Raw genomic sequence first — 13,365 nt, forward strand, 5'->3', positions numbered from 1 at the left:
CCTGACTGTGAGAGTAGGTCTGGCCTGACGGGAATCTCCCAGGGAGAGCCGTCTAGGAGGGATATCAGATCCGAGAACCAGACTCGACCTGGCCAGCACGGGGCTACTAGAAGAAGCTGGACCCCGTCCTGGCGCACTCTCGCCAGAACTCCCGGGAGCAGAACGATCGGGGGAAAAGTGTACAGACGTAGCCTCGGCCAGGTCTATACAATAGCATCCAGTCCCAGGGGAGCTGGATGATGAAGAGAGAACCAGAGGGGACATTGCGCATTCTCTTGAGTCGCGAAGAGGTCCACCTGAGCCTGGCCAAAAATGCTCCAGATCTGCTTCACCACCTCGGGGTGAAGCATCCATTCCCCGGGCCTCAGCCCCTGCCTCGACAGGATGTCTGCTCCCAAATTGAAGTGCCCATTGAATGTGTCCTGCTCTCAGTGAGAGGAGTTTCCCTTGGGCCCACACAAGGATCTAGTGCACCAACTTGTACAAGGGGCGCGAGCGCAGACCTCCTTGGTGGTTGATGTAAGAGACCACCGCTGTGTTGTCGGTGTGCACCAACACATGGTGACCTCTTAGGTCCGGGAGAAAGTGCTTCAGAGCCTGAAACACGGCCATCATCTCCAGGCAATTGATGTGCCACGTGAGATGATGGTCCCTCCACAGACCTCGGGCTGAACGGCCACTCATGACCGCTCCCCAACCAGTGAGGGATGCGTCCGTCGCAAGCGTGACGCGGCGACAAGGAGCTCCTAGCACTGGGCCCTGAGTCAAGAACCAAGGTTTTCTCCACATGTCCAAGGCACGAAAGCATCGCCGCGTGACCTTGATCATGCGAAATTGGTTTCCCCTCGGGGAAAACCCCTTGGCTTTGAGCCACCACTGTAAGGGTCTCATGTGCAGCAGGCCAAAAGGAATCATGTTGGACGCAGCTGCCATCAGACCCAGCAGTTTTTGAAACTGCTTCACAGTAAGTGACCGGCCCTCTTTTACCCTCGCGACTTGGGTGCAAATTGAACTGACACGAGCGGGAGACAGATGTGCCCGCATCGTGGTTGAATCCCACCCCACGCCGAGAAAAGTGGTTCTCTGTAATGGAGAAAGCACACTTTTCTTGGCGTTTAGTCTTAACCCAAGCACTTTCATGTGTGACAGAACAACATCTCGATGTTGAACTGCCATCCATTCTGATTGGGCCAAAATTAGCCAGTCGTCGATATAGTTGAGTATGCGGATGCTCTGGAGTCGCAGAGAAGCCAGAACTGCATCCACACACTTTGTGAAAGTGCGGAATAGAATAGGCCTCAGCCCTCCATCCTGTTTTGGAACAATGAAGTACCGGCTGTAGAACCCGGACTCTCGCTCGTGAGGAGGGACCACCTCGATGGCCTCCTTCCCCAGGAGAGTATTTACTTCCTGTTCAATGACCAGAGCCTGCTCGGGACCCACCACAGTGGGAAAGACCCCGTTGAAGGGGGGTGGAGGTAAGCCAAACTGCTGCCAAAAAATCTACTAAGGAAATCAGCCTCTCGAGACTGACCTCTGGATTTAAAGGAACGGCTAGCTGGGGGTCCCAAACTAGCTGGTTGAAAGACCTCTGATGAGGTCGCGAGCCTCCTAGCACTGCTACGAGATCGGGTGGTGGCTGAGAGATATGCTTGCTGGGGACCACTGTGCCCTGAAACACCCGAGGTGGCAGGGTTGGCAGAGCGGCCCCCTGAGGACACTGAGGAGAGACGGGCACCGTATAACGAGGTGTGAACCGCCCTTCCCCAGAGGGGACTGTCCTCATTAGCCCTGGGCCACAACCATCAGGTTTTTTTTGGCCGAGCTCTTCTTGGCCCTCAGAACCTCCCTCAGGTCGGTTTGGGGCTTTGAGGAACTCAGCTTAGAGCACCGCTGGAACTCCCGCTCTGAGGGGGAAGACGGGAGGCGACGCTCTGCTTTTGTGCCTCCCTGTGTGAGGCCCAACGGCCCCCTGAGCTGGAGGATGGTGAGGAAGAAACCGCTTGTCGTTGCACCTCCTGGTGCCTGTCGACGACGGCACTCACGGCGTCGCCGAAAAGACCAGAGGGCACAAGCGGGGCGTCCAGAAGGAAGACCCTGTCTTTCTCTTTTATACTAGACAGGGTCAACCATAAGTGTCTCTCCACGGCCACCAGGGTTGCCATAGACCGCCCAATGGACAGATCAGCGGTCTTCCGGAGCTCGGCTAGATCTTCAGGCTGAACTCCATCGCCCTCATCCAGCTGTTTCAGCAGGTCGGCTTGGTACGCCTGTAACATCGCCATGGTGTGCAGACACGCACCGGCCTGACCTGCTGCCGCATAACCCTTCCCAACGAGAGCAGAAGTTGTTCTCAGAGGTTTAGAGGGAAGGGTTGGAGCCTTCAAAGAAGATGCCGCGTCGGGGGACAGATAGCTCGCAAGCATCTGTTCCACCCGAGGCATCTCCTTGCAAGCGTGCTCTGACAGCCCCGCCACGTGAGAATAGTGAGCCATTTCTCTATAACAACTCTGTTAAAACAAGATAACATGTAAAGTAGATGACCTGATGATTCTTTTTAAGACACACAGCAGTCTTACACTGATGAATGCAACTTGCGTGAGTGAAGTACTTGCCAAATACTACCTTGAAAATCTGTTTCACAACCCTTGTAAAGCCCTGATGTAAACAGGGCTGCTATGTACACCAACAAACCATTTAGTATAACAATTGAAAGCATCCGTTAAATATTGTCTCTCACCTTTGTTTCTCAATACATCTCTACAAAAAAGATTATAAGGTGATGCTCTCTGATATGAACTTTGGCCTTTGATGGCGGGGGCTCAGAGGAAGCTTTTGTAATTACAGACCTTTTGTAATTAACGATCCAGTTCTGAAAAAGAAAAAAATAACAAAAGTATTAGAGCAGGGGTGCTTAATCCTGTTCCTGGAGATCTACCTACCTGCAGACTTTAGTTCCAGTCCTGCTCCAACACAGCTGTCTGTGATTATCAAGAGATAAATTAGCTGGTTCAGGTGTGTTTGATCAGGGATGGAGCTGAACTTTGTAGGATGCTAGATCTCCAGGAACAGGATTGAGCACCCCTGTATTAGACCAATTAAACTGAATGTTAACAAAACACTTAATATATACAAGCAGTTCAGCAGAATGCTATATTTATTTGACATGTTGATTGTTAGTGTGGCACTAAAGTAAACCTTACTTCTATGACACTGGTGTCCAAACATGTAGCTGATGCAACTCTTGCTATTAAGGGTGAGCCGACATGCTTCATTCCCTCCTGAAAAAAAGAAATCAAGGTCTCCCTTTGCTTTGCATTAATGTGCGTTCTCTCTTGTTGAATAAAAACAAAGAAAGAAAAAGCTAGTCAGTAATAAATCAGTAATAAAAAAAGACAGTGTTGCAGATCATACCATCGTTCTCAGACACACTTGTCTAATGCTTCTAGATTAGCAAAAGTCCTTTAACCTAAGACATAAACAGAGAGAAACTTGCACAGACAGATTTGTGAATGGGCCCTCTCTCTAAACAGCCCAAAACCAATTTTAGATTGTTCAACATAGACATAAAGCATGGAAGTAATAAAACAAACTTACCACAGAACTCCTTGCAACCTGCTGGAAATGGTAAATGGAGAAAACAAGTTAGGTAAGGAGATATTAATGTTTCACAGGCAGGCAGACCTGTGACTTTGGGTTTTATTTTTCAAGTTCAATGTTGAGGACAGCAATATATGTGACACACAGAGACACCTCAGTCTATTTACTTCTAATAGATTGCCAGTGTTCGTCTTTTGCATGAAATGTAATTGTAAGCTTCCTCATGTGGGAACAAATGCAGTCAAGCTTTATTTTAAATTATAGTGAAGATCCCAAACATACCAAAGAGCCATAAAATAGGTCTTCGGTTTGAATGTTTCACTCAATATGAGTATGATATAGCTTCAGTGACACAATATATGCAATACACTAAAATAAGTCATTTACAGGCTAATTTTGCATTTAACTAGTAAACTAAATTTCCCCATTAGCTTCAGACACGTAAAAAAACATGCTAATTAGCAACGCTAATGCTCACATATATCATATAAAGTAACGACAGGCTTATAACGTAATATATAACGTTTACAAACGCAATTGCAACATGGTTATTTCATGTCAACACTCGTGTCACGCCACCTTAAAACACATTTTCTGTATTGTTGTGGCTTATTGACTAATTAATTACAGTTTACATGCTCATTTCAATGATCTTACCTGAAAATGTCAACGGGAAAAACTGCGCGGCCGCGACGTTCCCGCGTCATCCAATAGATTTCCGATTACCGGTGAGCTGGATTCCTCTGGGACTGGATCTGGAGTCTTCTCTATTAGTATAGCTGATTAACCATGTGGATGGATGATAACAGCCTTCTGAGCCTACCAGTAGGCGCAGCAGGCCCCTACTGACCCATATCTATCAGCTGATAACCACTGATAACGCCCATTCAATTGAGTGATAACATTAGAAGCAGGTGCTGCAGGAAAGTATCCCAAAGTATACATCCAAATCTACTTATTCTTGGTTCAGGGTTCAGTCATAGAATGTTCTTGAGTGGCCTGTTCAGGCTCCAGATTTAATTCTCACTGAAAATATTTGGTTGAGCTGTGGCAAAGTTAAAACCTAAGATTATCAGTGATCTGAAACCTTTTTGAGGCGAGGAATGGGCCAAGATTGCAGTAGAGAGGCTGAGGAATGGGCCAAGATTGCAGTAGAGAGGTGACAGACGCTTTTAAGCATTTCCAAGCAGCATTTCTTGGTGGTTTTAAAGAATAAAAGATTCTGCGCCTCAACTACATTATAAATCAACACCACAATCAGTTAGAGAATGTACATCATTGAACTCATTTAAGCATCATGATGTTTAATTATCCTGATAAGCTGCTTTTTATATTTACTTTATTACTAATGCCTTTCATTTTTATTGTCATTTTGTATAAATTGTTGTTTAACTATTTTAGAGAGCTGTGTTTTTATTTTCTTTCTCTTTTTTTTCTTTTCTTTTTTGCCTACCAACATCTGGCAAAGGGAACACCAATGAAAACTAGCCTTCGGGCTAATTTGGGTACATTCACATTCATGAATGTTGATGAATGTACATTGTCCCTTTTTGTGAAATAAATAAATGTCTACTAAAAACAAATAAATAAATATTGCTTGCATATCTCCAAACTTACATTTAAATCTCAATTAGGGATTAATTTACAGTTATGGAGGTTTAAAGGTTGTATCAGCGATTTCTAGCCTGAAACATAAAGTGTCAAATTCAGCTGACCTTTCTTCACGATCCGCTCGCTGCCTGCCCCATAAATTGTCTGTGAAAAAACCGCATCTCTCTGGTCAGCCTAGGGTCCGAGATATGCCAAAAAAACAATCGGCACTACCAACCATTCCACACATAAACAAACAGTGTTCCAACCAATCAGCGTCAGGGGTTTGGTGTTGTGGACTTTCGCTCCGCCTCCCTCACATCCCAGCACCAGTAGGAAAGTCCACAACACCAAACCCCTGACGCTGATTGGTTGGAACACTGTTTGTTTATGTGTGGAAAGGTTGGTAGTGCCGATTGTTTTTTTGGCATATCTCGGACCCTAGGCTGACCAGAGAGACGCGGTTTTTTCACAGACAATTTATGGGGCAGGCAGCGAGCGGATCGTGAAGAAAGGTCAGCTGAAATTGACACTTTATGTTTTAGGCTAGAAATCGCTGATACAACCTTTAAATAACAGTGCACCTACAGCTACAATATGCGGCTGACTGAACGAAGATGGAAACAATGGGTGTGTGTCATCAGGTCTCAGAGGTGTTTATTACAAATAAAAATAAAAATTAACATGAATTGTGAGGGTCTTGGCAGCCCATAGTAAATGCATATGCACTGTCTCATTGTTTTAATTACTTGCTTGATCAGATGTTTGATCAATTGTCTCTCTACAAAGCAGTTTATAAAGACTGTCTGACTTTTCACAAGTTTATACAAAAGCAACTTCTGTCAGAGACAGAGTTTAGGATAAGGAATATTAATATTACATTACATCATGGTGGAGAAAACTAATCATAGCCGGAGATTTTAATCGCATGTTAGAGTGTTTAAAATTAAGTGGTACAACACGACTCAATCTAATATTAAACCCAAACCAACAAATCCTTAATTAGTTCTGCAACACACAGTACGTGATATAAGTTTAAAAACATAGAAAGACGTATGAATCAGAATCAGGTGTTTACACTTTCACAATTTGTCTGTCAGGAGCTTCCAGTACAGAAAGTATAGTGCAGAAACAGCGTACACACATAAAACTAAGGTAATAAAACACTAATATTAGGAAGAAATAACAACACACTATAAATAACAATAGTAATAAAAATAAACAGAAAAAGAAAAATGTCCATTGACAGAACTGTGAATGTGCTTGCAGTACTGATGTGTGTTGTGTCTGGGGAAAACTGTTATGAAGAACAATAATAATAATAATAATAATAATAATATGATTAGACCAATAACATGATTAATACAAAACATTGATCTGAAATAATCAACAATCAGTTCACTAATTGTTCTAGTAATCTACGATTAATTGATATAATTGTTTTAAGCAGTCTTACAGATCAGAACTCAAACTACTACTCTGTAATTATAATTTCAGACATGCATTTTTTTTATGACTGGTTAAAGCAGAACAATGAGTGAAACCCTTCCCACATGAATGGCAGTGATACGGCTTCTCTCCAGCGTGGATCCTCTCGTATATGTTCAGATGTTCTGAGCATGTTCGTCACAGTTTGAAAAAAAAAAAAAGCCTTACCACATTCAGAGCAAACATGAACCTTCACATCTTTTCTGGTGAGATTTTAAAGTACCCATCTGTCTAAAACTCTTTCCACACAAAGAACATACGTAAAGCTTCACCTCTGTATGAATTGTCAGGTGATCCTTCAGGAAATCTGGCCTGAAAAACTTCTTATCGCATTGGTCACAGCTATATAGCCTTTCTCTAGAATGAGAGAGCAGATGTACTTTAAAAACACTTGATTTTCTGAAACTCTTCCCGCACTTATCACATGTGTATGGCTTTTCTCCGGTGTGGATTCTCATGTGTTCTTTAAGGCCTCCTTTTTGTGTAAAACTCTTCCCACATTGAGCACATGTGTGTGGTTTCTCTCCTGTGTGAATTGTCATATGTTTGGTAAGGGTCGCTTTACGTTTAAAACTGTTCCCGCACTGATCGCACACATACGGCTTCTCTCCAGTGTGGACTTTCATGTGTTTTTTAAGGTTCGCTTTAAATGTGAATGTCTTCCCGCACTGATCACACGCGAACAGCCTCTCTCCAGCGTGGACTTTCAGGTGTTGGTTGAGGTTTGTTTTTTGAGTAAATGTCTTCCCGCATTGATCACATGTGTGCGGCTTCTCTCCAGTGTGGACTTTCAGGTGTTGGTTGAGGTTTGTTTTTTGAGTGAATGTCTTCCCGCATTGATCACATGTATGTGGCTTCTCTCCAGTGTGGATTTTCATGTGCTCATCAAAAGACACTTTTGCTACGAAACTCTTTTCACATTGATCACACGCATATGGTTTCTCTCCAGTGTGGATTTTCTTGTGCACATTAAGGTTTCCTTTATGTGCAAAACTCTTCCCGCACTGATCACATGTGTGCGGCTTCTCCCCAGTGTGGATTTTCATGTGATCTTTAAGGTTTTCTTTATATGCGAAACTCTTCCCACATTGATCACATGTATATGGCTTTTCTCCAGTGTGGGTCCTCATGTGTTTGTTAAGGTTTGTTTTAAATGTGAAAGTCTTCCCACATTGATCACATTCGTGCGGCCTTGCCATAGTGTGGGTTTTCTTATGTTCATCAAGGTTTTGTTTTTGTGGGAATCTCTTCTTACATCGATCACATGGGTATGGATTCTCTGCAGTGTGATTTTTCATGCGTTCAAAAAGGTTTTCTTCTATTATGAAAATTTTCTGTGAGGAACTCCACGATCTCTCTTCAGTTTTGACCTGATGTTTCTTTCCCACTTCAATTAATTCTTCAATCTGGCTGTTCTCTTCTATCAGGTCTGAAATTAAAGTAAAAAGTAATAGGTTTAAAATGTTTCAAAAGTTTGATTTTAAACAAATCTCTAAAACATTACTCAAATAAATGAAAGGGGGCCTAATATGCTCTTTTACGAGGTCTTGATTTAGTTTCGGGAATGCACTAGAACATGCTCTCATGCTTGGTGGTTCGAAAAATGCATTATTTTTTTACATAATTTCGATAAATGGCTTGATTAGTTCCGGGGTTTGGTGAAGGTCTGCCTTCCGAAAAACCAAATGTGTTGTGATTGGTTAGCAGTCCCACTGCGTTGGGATTGATGAACAGCTTATATGGTGCTTCAGTCCTGCCACGCCCATTCACAAAGCAGCTAGTCTTTTGTACAGCGGAGTAAACTAGATTAAAGTGATTCTTACATTTTAAATATGGATATTTTCCTTACAAAAACACATCGGATTGGTAAAGGAAGCTTATACTGACCCCTCCAGAGCCATGTGAGTGACTTTTTTATTATGGATCGACTTGGTTTGGACTGATGGAGAGAAACACTTGTCTGTGCCATTGAGTTCTTAAACTTGGGAGTGCTGGATTATTCTTTATATAATGATTGCATTCGTCTGAAAGCCATTTACTCAGGGTATTATTTACTCAGCCTCCATGCATCCTAGGTGTAAATGGTCCTATCGTCAGCCTACGAGATCACAGATACATGATATTGTCATTATTGTGCACATTTATTTATTATTTACATGCCTGAAACCGGCTTCAGCATAAGGCTAGTGAAGCTATCTACACTGTATGATCAATAAATCTCTCACCACACACTGCACGTTGTAACGTTTCCAGTTACTTTGCACTGGTCAAGCTACGAGAATTTAAAAGGGGGGAAATCATCTACTTTGCAAATATCAAACTGATCTTACGTGAAAGTTAAATCGACAAATAAAAACATCCAAAAACAACGATGTTCCCTTCCGAGGGAACTCTCACCGCGTCCCCTAGGGGTCGCTATTGGGAAACGCTGCAGCGTGACTCGTGTCTGAAGAATGCATATAGAAAAACTCCATGAAATGGCCGGCGACAGCGTATGACGTCACCGCGGCGCGCACGTCGCTGCTGGTGCGTCACAGTATAAAGAGTCGCCGAAGTAAACATACACCCTCTTCGCTGTCTTCAGCTTTCTCTTTGTCTAGGAGTGCATATTCTCTCACCTGAGGCCTGCTGGTGACGTGTGTGGTAATCTGATACCCGCACTTTCACACTGCCCGAGCTGTGAGGGGAGAATGCAAGCAAGATTAGCTCTTGAGAGAGTAGAATGCGATCGGTGCATTCATTGCTTGTTTGTAACGAGAGGCACGCTCTCATACCCACTTGCTACGACTCTCTGCTACGTGGGTGTGGTAAATTACAGCTCGTTCAGCTCCCGAGGGACTAATGGGCTTATCGCGAAAACGCAGTACGCGAAGGAGGGAGGTGAGTTTCTCTGTTCCTCATTTTGCATGAGTGTGTTTGCCTCTCGCGGCATTAACAGACGCATTCGCGGCGTCGCCAGCGGCTCCTTGCTCGTTTTATTCCCGAGGGAATTTGGCGTCTGGGCGGAGTTTGTTTAGCTCCCGCGGGAGCCGAATATGTGCTGCGCGTCGCGATTGTGGAGTTAATTTACTGCCATAAAATATGTGTGTGCATGTATATGTATATACATATGCATGTTATATATGCGTATATGTGTACATATAAAGGGGAGAGATTTTCCTAGACTAGTTCGACCATAATTATGCAGATCATGGCAGAACAGTCTTATTAACTACAGCTGTCTGAGGCTAGCTGTATGTTAACTCTTCCTACTTTAGGGCTGGAGGCTTTCAGTCAGTTTTTACCTCTGGTAGTCCTTCCTACACATACAGATATCTGCGGATATCTGTGTGTGGGCTTACTGATTACTTTTTGTTTGAAAACAGAAAAGCAGTTCTTTTAAGCTCTTGCCTAGATGGTGCCGTCTCCCCTGCTAGGGTTTAAATAGACAGCCCACTCTGCTGGTTTGGGCTGTTTTCAGGAGGACTAACCGGAGGTCTTTCACTGATCTGTTAGTTTTTCCCAGGCTCATTGGCCTTTCTGGATTTATGTGACTTGGGCTAGGTAGATCACTGCCTTTGAGTCCTTCACTCCATGAAGGCCCAGGTCCGAGCCCTACAACATGAGCTCCCTGCACGCAGCGGTTCTAATGTCCCATAACAACCTCCATTACCGATGGTCTGGATTTTAACTCCTTAAACAGGTTTTGTTTAAGTTTGAGTTAAATGCAGGTCACTCATGGGTGAGTACGATCCATATTTTTCTTTTAATAAAGAAAAAGAACTTAATACTGTCTCAGGCCTGTGTGTTGTGTTTTTGCTTCTCAGACAAAAACACGACGAGTTCACGGCGGATGCTCCCCCTCTGATCCTACGGGTTATGGTTACGGCAGTGTTCGTCCTATCCACGCTACAGGTCGTGCGGTAAACCACCCTCTCAGCATATGTTAGACATAGGACTTATGTCCTCTTCAAGGTAAGCTCCCTAAGTTTCTTTCTTAGGATTGCCCTTGGCATGTTTAACATTTGTCCTTTGCAGGCCTTTTTCTGAGAATCCCTCTTCCAGACTCTCTCTGTGGACTTTAGATCCTGTGAAGTGATCTTATCAGCCGAAGGTTCTTTCCAGCACCTCCTGAGTTTTGTCTCCAAGGAGCAATTTCTCAGTTCTCCAGTAACTAAAGTAGTACTCCCCTTTCCGCGGAAAGGGTTTATTCAGAGTACCGCTTCTCGCTGACAAGCCAGGTTTTCTCCCCGGTTCATCTGGGTTAGGAGCCTGTCCCTCTTGTCCAGGCTGATTCTCACTCTTCAGGCTGACACTCGAGCTGGGCTCTCCCATTCCCAAGGGAAGGGTCCCTAACGAGCGCCCCCTCGGCGGGATGGGCGTTCCTCCCTGGCCTTCAGGGTTAGGAGTCTATCCTCATAAGTTCCTGCTCCGGGGGATTTATGTCCCGTTGAGACAGGAACATAAGTCCACCTAGACTGGGGTCTGTCGATCCCCCTGTTAGCCCGAGGGCAGGGTCGATTCAACCGAGGTAGTATTCCCCTTTCTGCGGAAGGGGTTTATTTAGAGTACTGTTTCTCGCTGACAGAGCCAGGTTCTCCTCCCGGTTCATCTGGGTTAGGGGCCTGTCCTTCTTGTCCAGGCTGATTCTCACTCTTCAGGCCTCATGCACGAGCTGGGCTTTCCCCTTTCCGAGGAAAGGGTCCCCAATGAGCGACCCCTCGTCAGGACGGGCGTTCCTCCCTGGCCTTCAGGGTTAGGAGTCTGTCACCATGACTATCCAGGAGCTCCCTTCTCAGGAACTTGAAGTAACTTTAGTAGCTCCCCTTTCCGTGGAAAGGGTCCTCTCAGAGCTCTTCAACGACAGCAGCTCACCTTAATTCAAGGTTCGTCAGTAGCACCACTGTCGTGTGGACAAATTCCCCTTTGTTTGGGTAGAATCTGTCATCAGGCTTCCTGAGTCAGGTATGATTGCTCCCCTTTTGAGAAAGGGTTCCTCTCGAGTGCTGCTCCTGGCAGGAGGAGTAAGCTCCCCTTCTGAGGAAGGGTGAAATCCGAGCGCTGCCTCCTGGCAGGCGGGTTTTCCTCTCTGTTAATCAGGGTTAGGAGCCTGTCTGCGCCTGACTTCCGGGTCAAGTGTCACCTCCCCTTCAGGCTTTATGACTAACTAGGAGTTCCCCCCTTTTTCAGGACCTTGAAATGACCTTGGCTGCTCCCTTTTCTGCGGAAAGGGTCCTACTAGAGCACCACCTTCTGGCGGGTGTTGGCATTTCTCCCTGTTTCTCAGGGTTTTGAAACCTACCCTTAACATGCTAGAAGCGAAGGCTCCTACGATTAAAGCCTCTTCAGGCTGCTGGCAGCTCACCCTTTAGGGTTCCCTCAAAGCAGCGCCACTGCCGCATGGTGAATTTTTCTCCCTTGGCTAAGGAAGAAATAACCTCTATCTTTCTCAAGGTCCTGATTTGAGCACGTTCGCTCCCCTTCGCAAGGGTCCCATTTTAGAGCACGGCTCCTAGTGGGATGAGTATGCTCCCCTTCCGAGGAAGGGTAATTCCTGAGCACCACCTTCTCCTAGTAAGCATCCATGTGTACTGGGTCTAGTATGCTCCCCTTTACACTAAAGGGTCCCTTCAGAGCATTGCCCTTTTTAAGGACGGATGTTCCTCCCTGCAAGTCGGGGGTTAGGGGTCTGTCCGCTGTCTGCATCCACTATCATGATGGTCAGTAGCTCCATGATTTCATCAGTCGACTAACAGTTTGCGGACTGTCTGTCCTGATTGGGGTGTAGCATTGCTCCCCTCTCTAAGCAGGGAGGGTTCCTCCCCTATTTTAATTCTTGTCATCCTATGACAAATATGGAGCTTTAATATGAAACCCCCAAAATGGGGGAAAACACAGTCTCCAAATCCCATTTTACTAGGGTAAGTGTCCCACGCTAAACCCTGGGCACTTTCTGAAATCCACAATAGTGGTAAGTGCGCACGGAATCTTTGTGCACTTCCTAAAATCCACATAAGTGGTAAGTTCCCACCAAGTTTCTGGGTTCTTTCTAAAATCCTATACGGTATGGGTTACGCGGTCCTCGTTCCCATTCTTTGAGTTGGTTTAAAACCCCGGTCTCCCTGGGCCCAACTTCAATCGATATCACCTCAGATATCTCCTGACCATCTGTTATCCAGGGTGCGTTATCTGAGGATAACCCCTGCTAGAACGGTCTCTGTCTTGGGATAGGCCTGTTAGTCGCTATTTCTGAGTCAGTTCACTGAGGGAACTAGACTCAGTAGTACTGGCAGTTCCTGTTCTAGTTAAGTCTAAGTATTAACTTAGCCGTTCCTCCGAAGGAATCTCCGATTCCAACCTGAGCTGTGCTCTGGGTCCTTTGACCCATTCAGGTAAGTGAGTAAAAGTTCAGGCTTTGGCCGGGGAGGTTACGTTCTGACAGCTGTCACCTCGTCTTATAGGGATAATTCCTCACAGAATTTACACTTAGTGCTCGCTACTATGCACTCCCCTCAGCATGGAGACGTGGGTATACTGTTCCCCAATAGCGACCCCTAGGGGACGCTGTGAGAGTTCCCTCGGAAGGGAACGTCTCTAGGTTACGTTTGTAACCATGGTTCCCTGAGAAGGGAACGAGACACCGCGTCCCCTACGCTTCTTACCATGCCTCGGACGAGAAGCTTCAGACAGTGAAGCGGGTGTATGTTT

At 45.2% G+C, this 13,365-nt stretch overlaps 1 pseudogene; it reads right to left on the reverse strand.

Annotated features, from left to right (window-relative positions):
* LOC141291443 (uncharacterized) overlaps positions 1-13,365 on the reverse strand; it is a 55,727-nt pseudogene that overhangs the window by 12,658 nt on the left and 29,704 nt on the right.

This window comes from Garra rufa, chromosome 18 (assembly GCF_049309525.1).
Source record: "Garra rufa chromosome 18, GarRuf1.0, whole genome shotgun sequence".
Taxonomy (NCBI): domain Eukaryota; kingdom Metazoa; phylum Chordata; class Actinopteri; order Cypriniformes; family Cyprinidae; genus Garra; species Garra rufa.